The sequence below is a fragment of the Dromaius novaehollandiae genome, chromosome 12, assembly GCF_036370855.1.
Source record: "Dromaius novaehollandiae isolate bDroNov1 chromosome 12, bDroNov1.hap1, whole genome shotgun sequence".
NCBI lineage: Eukaryota > Metazoa > Chordata > Aves > Casuariiformes > Dromaiidae > Dromaius > Dromaius novaehollandiae.
The window spans coordinates 2,528,916-2,542,192 of NC_088109.1; the positions used below are offsets into that span (position 1 = coordinate 2,528,916).

A 13,277-nucleotide genomic window follows, 5' to 3' on the forward strand; every position below is an offset into this window, starting at 1 on the left:
GTCAAAGAAGAATATTTGGGTAGCACGGAAAGATTACTATGGACTTTCACCTTTGTGATCTTAAACCAAGTGTGGCAGTTGCAGTGAAAAATATTTACTGTTGTTTAAACACATTGAAAGGGGGCTTTTTAGGGAGAGGAAGCTTCCAGTCTCGCTCTGCCTCCCTCTCAACAGCCTCTATTTCTTCTTGATTTATTCAAAGCACGAGGAAAACCAAGAAAACATCAAGACCTAGAGCATTACAGTGTTCCCAGGACACACTGCTGGTTCTACTGAGCCACAGATCACAGACGAGTCAGGCAGATAGCGGGATTTATCCACCCTGCTCTGTGCAGAAGTATTCTACGCCTTTTACAGCCACTCTCATTACTAGGTCTATTATGGATCACATACCTGGGGCTAATGTGCTACTGTACTACTTTAAATAGGTTGGCAGAAGCAGCAGTAAGCAAATCATGTGCGGCACTGCCTTTTCCACAGGAGCCAAAAAAAAAAAAAAATGTTGGCATGGTTTATCAACTTAGTTTATCTGAAAACCTCAACATGCTGGAACTTCATGTACTTACACTCCCTGTGCAGTGGTTTGTAAAAACAGGCCATGAGCATGCACACTGTCCAAAAGGCAGTCTGTCCTTCCCACCACATCCTAGCGCCCTGTTGCCCATTTGGTGACACTTTTCTCTGTTTGCAGCAGCCACAGAAAGGGTCAGAAATCTAGAGGATTAGGAGCCTGATGCTGGCCCACATCTAATTCTCACTTTTCCAGGAGGAACAACTGCAAAGTAAACCCTCTCACCCCACCAAGTGGAGAATGACTGGCAAAAATCCACAGTCCTGAGACACCTCAGGAGGTCAGAACACGCCTGCTAGGCAGCAAGGAGCTGTCGCTGAAGTCCCACCAACGCTGTCTCCAGACAAACCTGTGCTGGCTTTGACCCAACAGCACAGTGACTACAGTGACCACACTGGAACCCAGAGTCCTGCTTCCTGCAGGTCCAAGCCCCTTCCTGACACAGAAAGGGAAGAAGTAAAAGACAGGATAAAACACACACTGATGTCACCTGTGACATCATCAAGCTGTCTTACATGAGTGATCTTCAACTCGCAGTCCTCAGAAGCTGGGGGTTTCCATGGACTACTGCTAAGGTCCATGAAAGATGACTACGTAGTAAAGAGGACTTTCTCATGGAAAGTTTTGAGTTACTCAAGTTGAAAGTGTTGACAACTACTGCCATAGGTGATGAGTTGCAAACAGTTTCCCTGAGCCTTTGAATGCCTTGGGCAGGGGCTGAAGGGTGATGCTCTCCCTCATCTCAGCTGCATACTGAATTATATTCACTCCCTCCTAATTTAGCCGTTCCTGTTAAATTCCAAGTAGCTTCCTTGACTAATCATCTCTAAAACTAAGACTACAATACAACAGATCTAAATTCTCCCAGAGTGCTGATAAGTGAACAGGTTAACACATATTCTTAACCTCCTCAGACTGGACCAAAATTATCCAAGCAGACAATCCCTTCTGGAGTAGCAGGAGAGCAGTATCAATGAGCTGGGCAAGAGCTTTAAGGATATTTTTTTGCAGAAGACAGCAGCTGGGCACCCTCAGCTCTACTATGATGAGCCTAGTATTAACCTACATATTGCATACTGATGTATGGCATATGAGATGTAAGTATAAAATTCTTATAACAAGCATGTAGCAACATATAAAATATGTTAAATCTGCTATGTAAACAGCAGAAATTTAGATTTACCGTTGTTGTCTTTGCCCTTCTGGGTTAGTAGATAGCTCTCTCTTTGGGTTCACCACCATTTCAAGGGCAGATGTAGCCCTGAGTCCGTCTCCTTTCATAACTCTGATGTCTGTGTCCAGCTTTCAGAACAATGACAAGTTACAGACACTACAGCTAAATTAGCTCTCACTTAGGCAAAGCAGGTTAGATGGTTTTACTGACATGAGAGAGGAAGGATGCAGGAAGCACTCCAGGAACTATTCTTTTTTTCTGTTTAGAAAACCAGCTATTTTTCATACTCACTCTTTGCTCCAATTTGGCTAGCCAAAACAGTGAAGTTTTGAGTCCTGGCAGCAAAATAAAAGGAATACAAAACAGATGTGGCTCCCTTCCCCCCAGGTGATGCAAAATGCACAAACCAAAAATGTTACCCTTCCTTCCGGTACTGAATTCTTAATACAGAGTGTACTATCACTGCTGCCAATTCGCACGCGCGGCCATGCTCAGGCTGGGGGATGGCTGTCCTTAATTCCTTCTCCATAATTCTGATTGCACTGTGTCTTCATCTCGCACAGGACCGGACTGCAGAGCTTCCATTCAGAGCCTGCATATTTTCTCGGAGAACAGCCGATTATCTGAACAAGACGTTCCTTCCTTTCTTCTTCGTTCTGGACGTACTGTTTCTGCAGCCATCCAGGCCTACTTGCCCAAGCTATAAATAAGACCTAATTCTCAAAATGGTGATTAAACTCATTTGCTACTGCTACAGCATCTGACACCTACCTCTCACACCAAACTCGGTGTGCTGGAGGTATAAGAGCAAGCATTTAGGGAGAGAAGAGCAGGTCTGCAAGCGGCTTTAAGAGCTACCCTCTGAATTCCTGAAAAGCTAGTGAAGAATTCCCCCAGGCGCAGGGGATGGAGCTGCTCACATCCTGACCAGCGCTCCAGACATCTGCCAAGGATGGCAAGACGCTGTTTATTCTTTGAGGTCAAAGTGACCCTAATTGCACTGCACACCCATCAGTTTCCAAAAAAGCTCCTGCACATTTACACACAATGTAAAGCACAGAAAGAAGTAACCAGTCTGACAGCAGCTGGTGCCACGGGAATACAACAAAATACGGAACTAAATGTAAAAACCATACCAATTCACACTTTTGTTGCTTTCTTTTTCCTTGGTTTATTAATTTATTCCACTCATTCTCTTCTTTTTTTACAATTGCTGTTTTCTTCCTTTTCACTTCCTATATTCACACTTTTTTCCTTTCTTTTAAGAAAGTAGCTTTTCATTCATTTCTAGACTACACAGATTCCCTCAGCTTCTCAATTCTTTTATTGCACATTCCCTTCCTACCTCATCTGTTTTCCACAGGGGACTTCCCCCATCTTTATTTCCCCAAATTCCTTTCCCCTGTTTTCTTTGGGCCCCAATATAAATGCACAAACACCTTCTAAATTAAAACGAACAGCCACTGCAAATGAAGTCAGTCATTTTCCTGACTTCCTATCTCTGCACAGTTAAAAAAATCCAAAAAACAACCAAAAAGCATCTTTCCCCTTTTTGCTTTTCTCCATTCCTTCTAGCATTTCTTCTGGGTTCTTTTCTTCAAAGTTTGACATTTGACCATGGAACAGACTAAAAGTCTACCCAACCAGATGCAGGCCATTTTTCAGTTAACTTCTTCAGCCACCACCAAGGTCACAGCTGTATTTTTCCAGCAAACCAACTGTGTCACAGGGTTCACCTCTCAGGACTTAATTCTACACATCACCAGGAAGTATTTCCGCCCAGTTAGCATAAAATGCAAAGCCATTTCTCAAAGAGTTTGCCTTGATCAACACGCCAAAATTCTCCATTTGCATGTCTCCATCTCGCAACTGTAACTACCAATGCTGGGCAGCAACGGGATTTCTCATACCAGTTCCCCTCTACTGCAACCATCTACAGTTCACCAGTGGGTTTTCTAGGACAAAGGCTTGGGCAGAGACCCTTGAAAGCCTGAGCCAAGTGAATTGCATCAATACTTAATGATGACGGTGTGCCAGGGCTAATTACTTCACTGTCCATCAGTTTATCAGAACCACCAACAGAAAGATGTGTTCATCTTTCAAGTCCTGTCTTGTGCCTCCAAGCACCCAACCTTGCCTTCCTTTGCTCCCAAAGCATCTGGACAACCCCTTCTGCCCTGACAGTGTGGTTTAGAGGGGGCAACAAAGTCTCCAAGCAACAACGTAATATATCCCATAAAGGAAATGCACTAAAAAAATGGAATCAGAAACCAAGGTATAATTTCCTGTGTTAAGGTACTGTAGATCCAGAGTGGAGCGTCTTTGTTGCTTTATGAGGGTGCTGTAAGACAACATGGAAACGTTGAGCTAGTGCCTCTCTGGAAAGGCAGAAGGCAGCTGGAACAGCGCAGTGTTGGAGAGCTGCGTTTATTCTCCTCCCTTTCTTAGGAAAGCTGGGGAAATTAAATTAAATCCAAGAACTCTTTCTCCTCAGTTAGCGCCCATCTGCCATCAGCTTTTTTGCATGACAGTCCCTCCCCTCCTCTTCCTTGTGGTCACTTCAGGCAGTAGCCAGGCTCTTCCAGGAAATCAGAGAGGAGAAGAGAGAATCACTCTTCTGCCAGCCACCCCATCATACAGCAGGCTCAGGAGATTGTAAAAGGAAACTCATTTTTAAAAAAGGAGCTTTTTACTGCTTCTGCAGATCTGGCTTCTGCGTAGCATGACACACAAAGTAGCTCTTACAACACACAGACAATGAAGATTTCAGATTAGGGGTGTACAGGGAGAAGGGGAGACAGCTCTGAACCAGTTTTGAAAACATGTGGATCCTCAAGTGCACGTCAGAAGAGCGATAGGCTTGTATTAGGAACTAGGGAAAAAAATCCAATCCCTCTTAAATCTGCCTATTTGAGGAGCTGCTGAACTCTGAGTTTAAATTTTTTTGACGTGCATAAACTCCAAGAGCTTAACACTGGAATTTCTGTGGTAGGAGGAGGAAGAAAATGCCCCCCAACACAGCAAAGCAACTCAGACCTCACCAGGGAGAATCTGGAGTAACTGACCATGAATGGAAAAAACAAATTCAAGATTTTAAGGGGTGAATCAAACTCAAAAAATATGGAAACTGAAAAGAGCTGTAAGGTCACCTCTTAAACCAGTAATATCTTGCAGCTTACACAGGTTTGGGAAGCACTGTGGCTGAAAGTCCACTAAATCGATTACAATATTACTATTTATTACTATTTTAGTACTATTTACTATTATTACTGAATATTACTGTTTTCAGTACTTCTCATTCATGTTGTATGTGCTGATAAAAAGAGCGGCAACATGCCTTTGTGATCTTAAATGTCAGAAAGATTAAACAAGAGCTGGTGAAAAAGCCCCTATCTATAGCTGTCTGAGTAGCAGTACTACTATGTGCAGTGTTGGGAATGCTTATTTACAGGTAGCTCCCCGCAGACAACCTAAAAAACAAATGATCCAGAATGACAACTCACAGGAATCAGAGACAAACTTACATTTGATTTACTCAGTAAAACTCTCCAAAGCTGGTCTCAGGTCTTTGATCATACAGAAGTTAGAGCAGCAATCTGTAATACTGAAACAAGAGAGAACTAGTTACTTCCTACAGCAAGAAAACCTCAGGAAGGAACTGTAAAAAACATTCATCACATTTCCAAAAATGTGTGGGAGAGAGACAAATTAATAACCAATGTGATTAGACTTTTAAACATACACATAGCAGAGCCCAGATCCCCTTACCTTGCCACATACAACACTCATATCAATCTAGTCTATATGTGTACTTTAAAAAGAGAGAGATGTTCATCCAATGTAATACAAGGTTTCACTCTGGACTCTGGGGATAAGGCTGAAGGGCAGGAAGACGGGACATCCCCAGAGCATAGCTAGCTTGGCACTGTCTGTTGGAGACTTTGAAAATCTACCAAAGAACGCACAAAACCTCCCTCACAAAAACATTTCTGACCAAGTCCCTGATGCAGATCAAGCAGTCTTCAATGGGGGTTTTGCAACTCTTCAAAAAAACTATCTAAATAAACTAAACATAGGTATATTTTTAGTTTGCTGAGTATTTTATGGACTCCTAAAAGGTGGCTGTTATTTCTTGTTATAGAGAGACAATAATGATTTTTTTAAGCAGACATTTTTCATGGCCCACACTGAAAATGTGACAAATCCCTGCACCAGGAGAGCCAAATTGTCTCACCTGAGCATATGCACAATAAGGGATTAATATCAGTATGCAAGGAGGGCCTGCATATTCACTCTGTCTCTCTGTGCCATGAACTACCACAGGAGATCAAAGAGGCAACAAATGAGCATCAGTTTGGGCCTTCCCTTCATCTCCTCCTGGTTCATATGCAGCCAAATACAGCTGTATATGAGCTGCCTGTGCCACCCTCTCCGAGGCTGGGATTCAGCTCCCACGTTTTCAAAGGCTGCACAGCGTTCAAAAATACTGCGTGGAGTAACTGCATGGGGAACAGATATTCCCCGTCCTGAACTGCGGAGCTAGGAAAGATGAATAAAACCAAAAACATGGAACAGTTTACTGAAGGTTTGGTCCTTGACTCAACAGTTAGTAAAGTTTGCCCAAGAAAGGCTGGCAACCTGAAACTGATATAAAAATAGTGCCTTTTTACAAAGCCAGGGCCAGCCAAATCATGTAACAAATCCACTGAACTTCAGGTTGTTGCTGTACTGCATTGCAACACTTTGAAACTGCCCAGAACAAAACTCTTGTCCATAGGCCAGAGCCTCTTGTGAAAACCAGGAATCTCCATATGCTGTTAGCAGAGGGAATTCTGTATACATACACATACACGACTGCACACACCATTCCTCCTTTCAGACAGGAATGATACATACATACCTATGTAATATACACTCTCGAACATCTACACAGATGCATGCAGGCACATACAAACATAGCAAGCTATACGTGTATTTGTTTATTACATTGTCCCAGGAAAAGCTTAAGTGAGAGAAAGTTGCAGTCACAAATTCATCAAAGCAAAGAAATGAAGAAAAAAAAAAAAAAAAATCAGGGTAGCTTTTAGTTGAAGAGGGCATGGGGAACAAGGAGTCTGTGGGTTAGATTTTGCCTGGGCGCTGATGACTTTATGGTAGGGACAGGTGAAGTGAAACCCGAGGAGAGTAACTTTAGCCAGAGAGAGTGAGATAGAAATAAACAATATTATTCCTGGAAAGAAGGGGTAGTCGCTGTCCCTTTGCCAAAGCGCACTCCAGTCCAGAGCCTATTAGCTGCGGATTCCTTCCTGCGCTCCACCTCCCGGTGTCAGGGCAACGGTCCCAGGTCTTGACGTCAAAGCTGCCTTTTGTTTGCTGCGCAGACTCTCCCCTTCTGCAGGTTGAGCAGACTGAGGTATGGAAGCAGCTGGGGCGAAGTGCTCTGCTCTGACCAGACCTGCAAACTCACCGCAAGCCTCCAAGGAAAGTCCTCTCCCCTCGTTAGTAATTTCAAGCTTTCCAGTGGAAAGAAAACGTAGTTCAAGATGTCTAAATTGTTTTACGTTGAAATTGTGCTTTTGCTAATCTTGCCTTCAATTTATGCGCTGTGTGTTACCGCCTGTGGTTTTATCTTGCATTATTTAGATGGCAAGCTCTGCCAAGCAAGCACTCTTTCTTTTTCCATAGGCATGTGACAGAGGGCAAAATTACCTCTTTAACTGTCAGAAATATCAGGAGAAAGTCCTCACAGAGACTGCTTTACCTGAGAGATAAACTTCCAGGTGCTCCAGGATAGTACTCAGGGTTATCAGAGAGGAGGAGGAAGAGTCAGGCTAGGTGGTACTACAAAATCCTTCCACCTCTCTGAACCTGAGACGGCCAGAGCCAAACTGGTTGTTTTCCAAAGTTGACAGAAGACCCTCCCCTGCTAGTCACAACGACTTGGGCCATACAAGCCATTCTCTGTCCTTCAAATCCACCTGACTGCCAGTCCCAAACAAAACTGTGCTGGGGGAGTAGGGGCAAGAGGGGCCTGTGGTGGAACCAGCTGTGTTAGTTCAGGGTTCTCTGCTGAAGAGGCCCTTTGAGAGGTAGTTAGAGCAGTCACAGTAAGGTTATTCCACTCCTAATATAAATCCAAAACTCCCTCTATTATAACCTATACCTTTTGTCTTTAAATGCCAAAGACTGCAGACAAATGAAGAGATGTCAAGAAGAAACAGAGTAACACAGTCATGTATACTCCTGAAAACCGGCACAGCAACCAGCCCTTACGTAATTCCGAGCGGAGAGGCCGGCTCTCTCACACGCTCGGTTAAGATGTACCACATCTGGCATCCCTCCTTTTGACAGCAGTACACCTGACTCCTGCTGGGGTATGCCACTACGGAGGCCCTCCTACTCCCCTGCTGCTGAGCCTCCCAAAGCCATCTCCTTCCATCCATAGAGGAGCACAACGCTCTTATTCTTGTTCTCCTAAGCAGGCTCTCCTTTTCTCCTTCTGAAAGGGCAAAGTGAGGGAACCTTCGGTATCTTTTCTTCTTGCTAGATTCTCAAATTAGTGCTGCATGATTTTTGCATGACTACTGTTGCTGAGTCCATAAATCTCTAACCGGGTGAAAAACCAGGACTATTACCTCCCAGCTAAGGCTGGGGGCCATCACTGCTGGGATGCAGCATTGCAAGGCTCTTAGTAGCTAACCAGGGGAGCAGCATATGCTTCTGCTAGTAAAATACAGACCTTCCTGCCATCTCTGCTGTCAGTGTGAGAGGAGACCGTATGCTCATCCCAGGCCAAGATGTCTCATTCCTTGTTAAGTGCAATCGGTGAGGCAGAATGCAAGTTGCCTGCATCTAAACAGAGCCTGGTCATCCTCCTGACCTGTAGAGAAAGCGGACCTCCCCAAAGAACTGCACTACATCCCAGCTACCTAGGACAAGTTACTAACTACCTAGCGTGAGTAAACCTTCATCCAGGAACATACATCCTGGGCAGGAGGAAGGAGTCCCAAGTGGAGCCACTCATACTTACCTCTCCTGTCTTTCAGCCAAACTATAAGCCCACACATAAACAGGGTGTCACATTTATCCTCTTTTAAGCTCCTTCTAGTGTTTTTCAGGAAGTCAAACTAAAGAGAATGGGAAGGCATGGCTTTTTTGCTAGTTCTCTTACAGCAGGGAGACACAAACTAACTAACTGAATTTGCACTACCAGCGCACACGGGCTGTAGCCGGGGGCAGACGTCACGGAGCCTGCCGGCTGCTACAGTCTGCTCTAGAGCCGCTGCGGTGGCAGCGCTGTACCAAACCGCGCTCCGGCGTTTCTACACGCCCTGCCAATTTAGTCAAGTCACTGCTGAGATAAACAGGACCTCTTAGGCCTCGTACAGGTCCCTTCTCTAATAGACACAATAAAATCATGCCTTGGGGAAAACGAGCAACTTGTACTTGGCTCATGTCGCAAAAGCCCTGCCTAAAACCAGGCTGCAGTGCGGAGAGAAAGAGTATTTCCAGGTATTGGAGAGACAGCTCTTCCAGTAACTCAGCACTCCCCTCCCACTGCGTCGAAGTAGGGGAGCGAGCAACACGAGGCTTTTTCCAAGCGCCCTGGACTCGGGCGGCCGGTCTTAGCAAACCAACACACTGAAACACCAGCAGTCAGGGGGTCAGGCCGGAACAGACGCACGCGGCTGGTTAGAGGCCCTTGCACTGCTGAGCCTCTAGGAAGTCATGTCTTCCAGGCTTTCCTCTGTCACTACCAGAGCTAGGAATTATCTTTTTAAAAAAAAAAAAAAAAAAAAAAAGAAAACCAGAGATTCTTACCTCATTATGAGGGACAATTATGGATCCAGAGCCAGAGGCTCTGAGAAAAACAGTATCTGGAGAGGTAACGACTCCCAGAGCATCCCCCTAACGGGGCGGCCGGTTTAGGCCAGTACCAGGTTCTTAAAGAGCCTGAAGCAAGGCAAAACCACCTCTCAAGACCATGACCGTTGCCTGACCTTCAGCAACCAGCCCGGCTCCCGGGGCAGGGATGTGGTGCCGCACCGGCTCTGGCCTCTCCTGCCTCCCACCCCTTCTCCCTCTCCCACGCTGCACTCAAACGACGGTTGCTCTAGGAACAGACTTCCTCTCACAAAAGCCTCATTACTTTCATTTGTAGCCGTATGAAGGGGTGTTTCCAGGTTGAAAAACGCAAACATAGCCGAAAGGCCCGAATATTCTCAGCGAGCCAAACAACGTCCTCATTGCCGCCCCGGCACCGAGCAGCGAGCTGGTCCTCTGGGCGCTGCCGCCGAGCAAGCGCTGCCTTTCCGCCCAAAGGCCGAGGGGGCAGGGAGGCGCGGAGGGCAGCCTGCTGCAAGCGCCGCCGCCGGGAGCCATGGCTGCCTCTACCTCCCCGGCTCTGTCGTGCCAGCTTTGGCTCGCGATGGGGGCGCAGAGACAGAAGGGAGCGCAAGTCCCGAGAGGAAGTGAGTCAGGGAACCTGCGCCCCGGCAGAGGGGGAAGCGTGACTCAGAGCTGCTGGTGCTCGCCTCACGCTCCGCCGCCCGGGAGGAGGTGATAAGATGGTGTAATCCCCGAGATAGCTTGCTGCACATCCTAATTCTGCTGATCCTCCCAGGGGAGGGGTGCCTCTGCTGAGTACTGTACATTAGCTGATTTCTTAGAATAAACTCTGACAGCTCCCTGTGAGCTCAATGCATGGGAGGAGGGATGCTGGGCTCCCTGCCGATGCTGTCAGAAGAACGAGGAGCTACAGAAGCACCGAATTTATTGAGAGCTCAGCAAAGACCTGGCAGAAACCTTTTGTTTAGTCTATTTGCTCTTCTCCCATGGAGCAAGAGCATAGGGACATAAGTGCTCGAAAGCCACAAAGGAAACAGCCATACCGCAAAGGGTAGGATCTAAGAGAGAGAATTTGAGACGGAGGAGAAGGACAAACGTGATGGCGATAGAAGGAGAAGAGACAGTCGGTGTGGTCAGGACCGGTGAGGGGACATTTGGTGAGAGAGGGAAATGATATACAGGGAAATGAGGTTCAGCGGAAGAAGACAGACATGTAGGCCAAAAAAAGGAAGCCTGACAGAGAAGCAAGGAGGGCAGAGAGAAGAGGCAGAAGAGCAGGGAGAGTGGCTTGGGAGTGATGAGGAAGGTACAGTGAAAACAAAATGCCTGTGGGCTTGAGAGAGCCAAGCAATAACAGAGGAGAAGTACTGTGCTGAGGGAGAGAGGCAGCCGTCCCTTTTGTATTCTTGGTACACGTCAGAGCCAGAGTCTGCATTTCTAGGTCTCTATTCAGCTGTGTAAATGCCATTCCTGAATAACATCTGCAGCCCAAAAGCAGGGTGACGGAACACGACACAATATTGCCCTTTTTCAACCATACAGGATTGCCCTTGTTTCCTCACCATGAATGCAAGCGCTAGCAGTACAAGGAAGCATAAGATGTCCCGTCAGGGAGCCAGCTGGTTCTCAGCACTTTGTGTGCGTTTGCACAGCAAAAGGGTCTCAGGTCATGAGCAGGGCTTCTCGAAACATCGACAGCGCAAATAATGCTCCCAGGCACCTCCATGAGCTTGATGCTCGCTCAGCTTCCAAACTGCCACCCTCTTCTCCTGGAGACAAACCCATGCCTACAAAATTTATTTTGCCAACAAACTTTGAATATATAAGACGAACTAAGGAAGAACTAAGAAGAAGGACTCACTGCCCCAATGGGTGGCATGCCTGGTGTGGATGCAAACTCAGAGCATGCTGGTGCTACTCTTACGAAGTTGGTCATTTAGATATAAAAGGCACCTTCTCTTCTCTTTCTTTTCAAATGCACCAGCGTCAAACCCTACTAAACAATCAAGCTCATAGGATGAGTTAGGAAAATCCAGGCCTGGTTATAGAGAAAATCCACTCTTAGTAAGTATCATTTTCAGAAGGGACTATTACACTCTTCCCAGGAGAGCTTTACAGTTTTAAACAGTCAGGTATATGCAACTTGTATTAGTACTTAGCTCCAGCCACAGACAGCCTGTGCATTTGAAGTAAGAGGTCTAAGATGTATTTCAAGCACTGTTACAGAGTCCTAAGTGTGCACAATATACCACTGCGCAAAAAACACGCAGCCTTTTGACTGCAGATTTGTTATGCTATTTCTGTTTGAGGCAAGAGCCAGAAATGACCAAATCATCGGTTTTGGAGACTTTTACACCCAACTGAGGGCCAGCAAAGGTGCTGGCTGAGACTCGGAACACCTAGAGTCTATCTCATTGCTGCCCTGGCTTGCTGGCTGGCCTTCGACAAACCACGCTGCATACTTGTGCTTCACGTTCCTCTTCCCCTGTTTGCCTCACTGATATCGAACACAAGCTTTCTGGGGTGAGCTGCTGGACAGCATATGCATCCCAGACTGCAAAACGCTAAATGCTTCAGTAATGGAAATAATAACGAGTACTCTTAAGTTTTGTGCCTAGTATTTCTAGGACAAATGTCACAGCTCATATGACCAGCTCAGGGCTCTGAGCCCGGGAAGAAGAGCTCTGTATGGGAACTGTGTGCTGTGGAGCAGGCAACTGACCCCAGAACTTCTCCTAACTAAAGAGGAATATTTGTATTACGAAACCCTAAAATGTCCTAATCAAAGGAAATTCTTATTCCTCATCCGTGAAAACTCAAAGCTGCTGGAATATCAATTTGCTGGAAAGCTTTGCCAGATTTTGTGATCATTATCACGGGCTCAGTGAGACCGTACGCTGCACTTCTCTGTTTTACAGAGGAGCAAGATGTGGTCACAGTCTGTTACTCAGCAATATGGGACAACTGTACCTTGTTCCTGTGGGTGGTTATCTGTGGAGTCATGGTGCAGGGGCAGAAACCACTGGTGTCATGCTTTTAGCAGGTGTTAATTATGCTTCCCCCTGCAACCATTCCTCCATCTTATGGGCACAGTGTAGGGGTGCAGCTGTGTCCAGCAGAGCCAGTACTCAGGGGTTTTTGTTTAAGTGATGTTTTGTGAGCCTGACTCAGCTCCTGACACCTCCTCAGCACAGAGGCATTGATGCCTGCACGCTTTTGCAGGCTCTGGTTTTTCCTTTGAAGCTGTGCTAATAGGAAAGCATCAGGTGGAAGGCTGTTAAATTTTCTGGTTACTGTTTTTCAAGATGCTTGTCTGGCCTAGGCCACTTCCAAGAACTGAGCAGTCTTACCAAAGAAACTTTTACAGGCTCATCGGTAGCATGAATGTCACTGCTCTGGCAGCTTCCCAGCCATAGCAAGAATTTGCCCAGACCAAAATGAGCCCCCCCACAACAGATGGGCTGAGTGGCGTGTTCAGAGACCCGCCAGAGACAGCACCTTCAGCACCTTTGCATGGCTGCACGCCGAAGGTGGCAGGCAGCCTCTGGCACCGTGCATCTACGCTTCCCCAGAATACGGGCTTGAGGAGGAAAAAACTCCCCACCGCTCTTTACCCAGGCAATCAACCAAACCACAGTGCTTCCACGGTGGTGGTTGAGGGGAGGTGGAAGATAGGGTTGTCCA

General features: G+C 46.3%; 1 protein-coding gene across 14 annotated transcripts in view; it reads right to left on the reverse strand.

The window, feature by feature from the left end:
* Positions 1–13,277, reverse strand: part of HEMK1 (HemK methyltransferase family member 1) — a 114,674-nt gene that overhangs the window by 35,132 nt on the left and 66,265 nt on the right. For all 14 annotated transcript variants that reach the window (XM_064518634.1, XM_064518644.1, XM_064518643.1 and 11 more), the window contains one exon: positions 5,270–5,349. The gene's annotated coding sequence lies outside the window, so the exon portion shown is untranslated. The remainder of the gene's footprint in view (positions 1–5,269; positions 5,350–13,277) is intronic.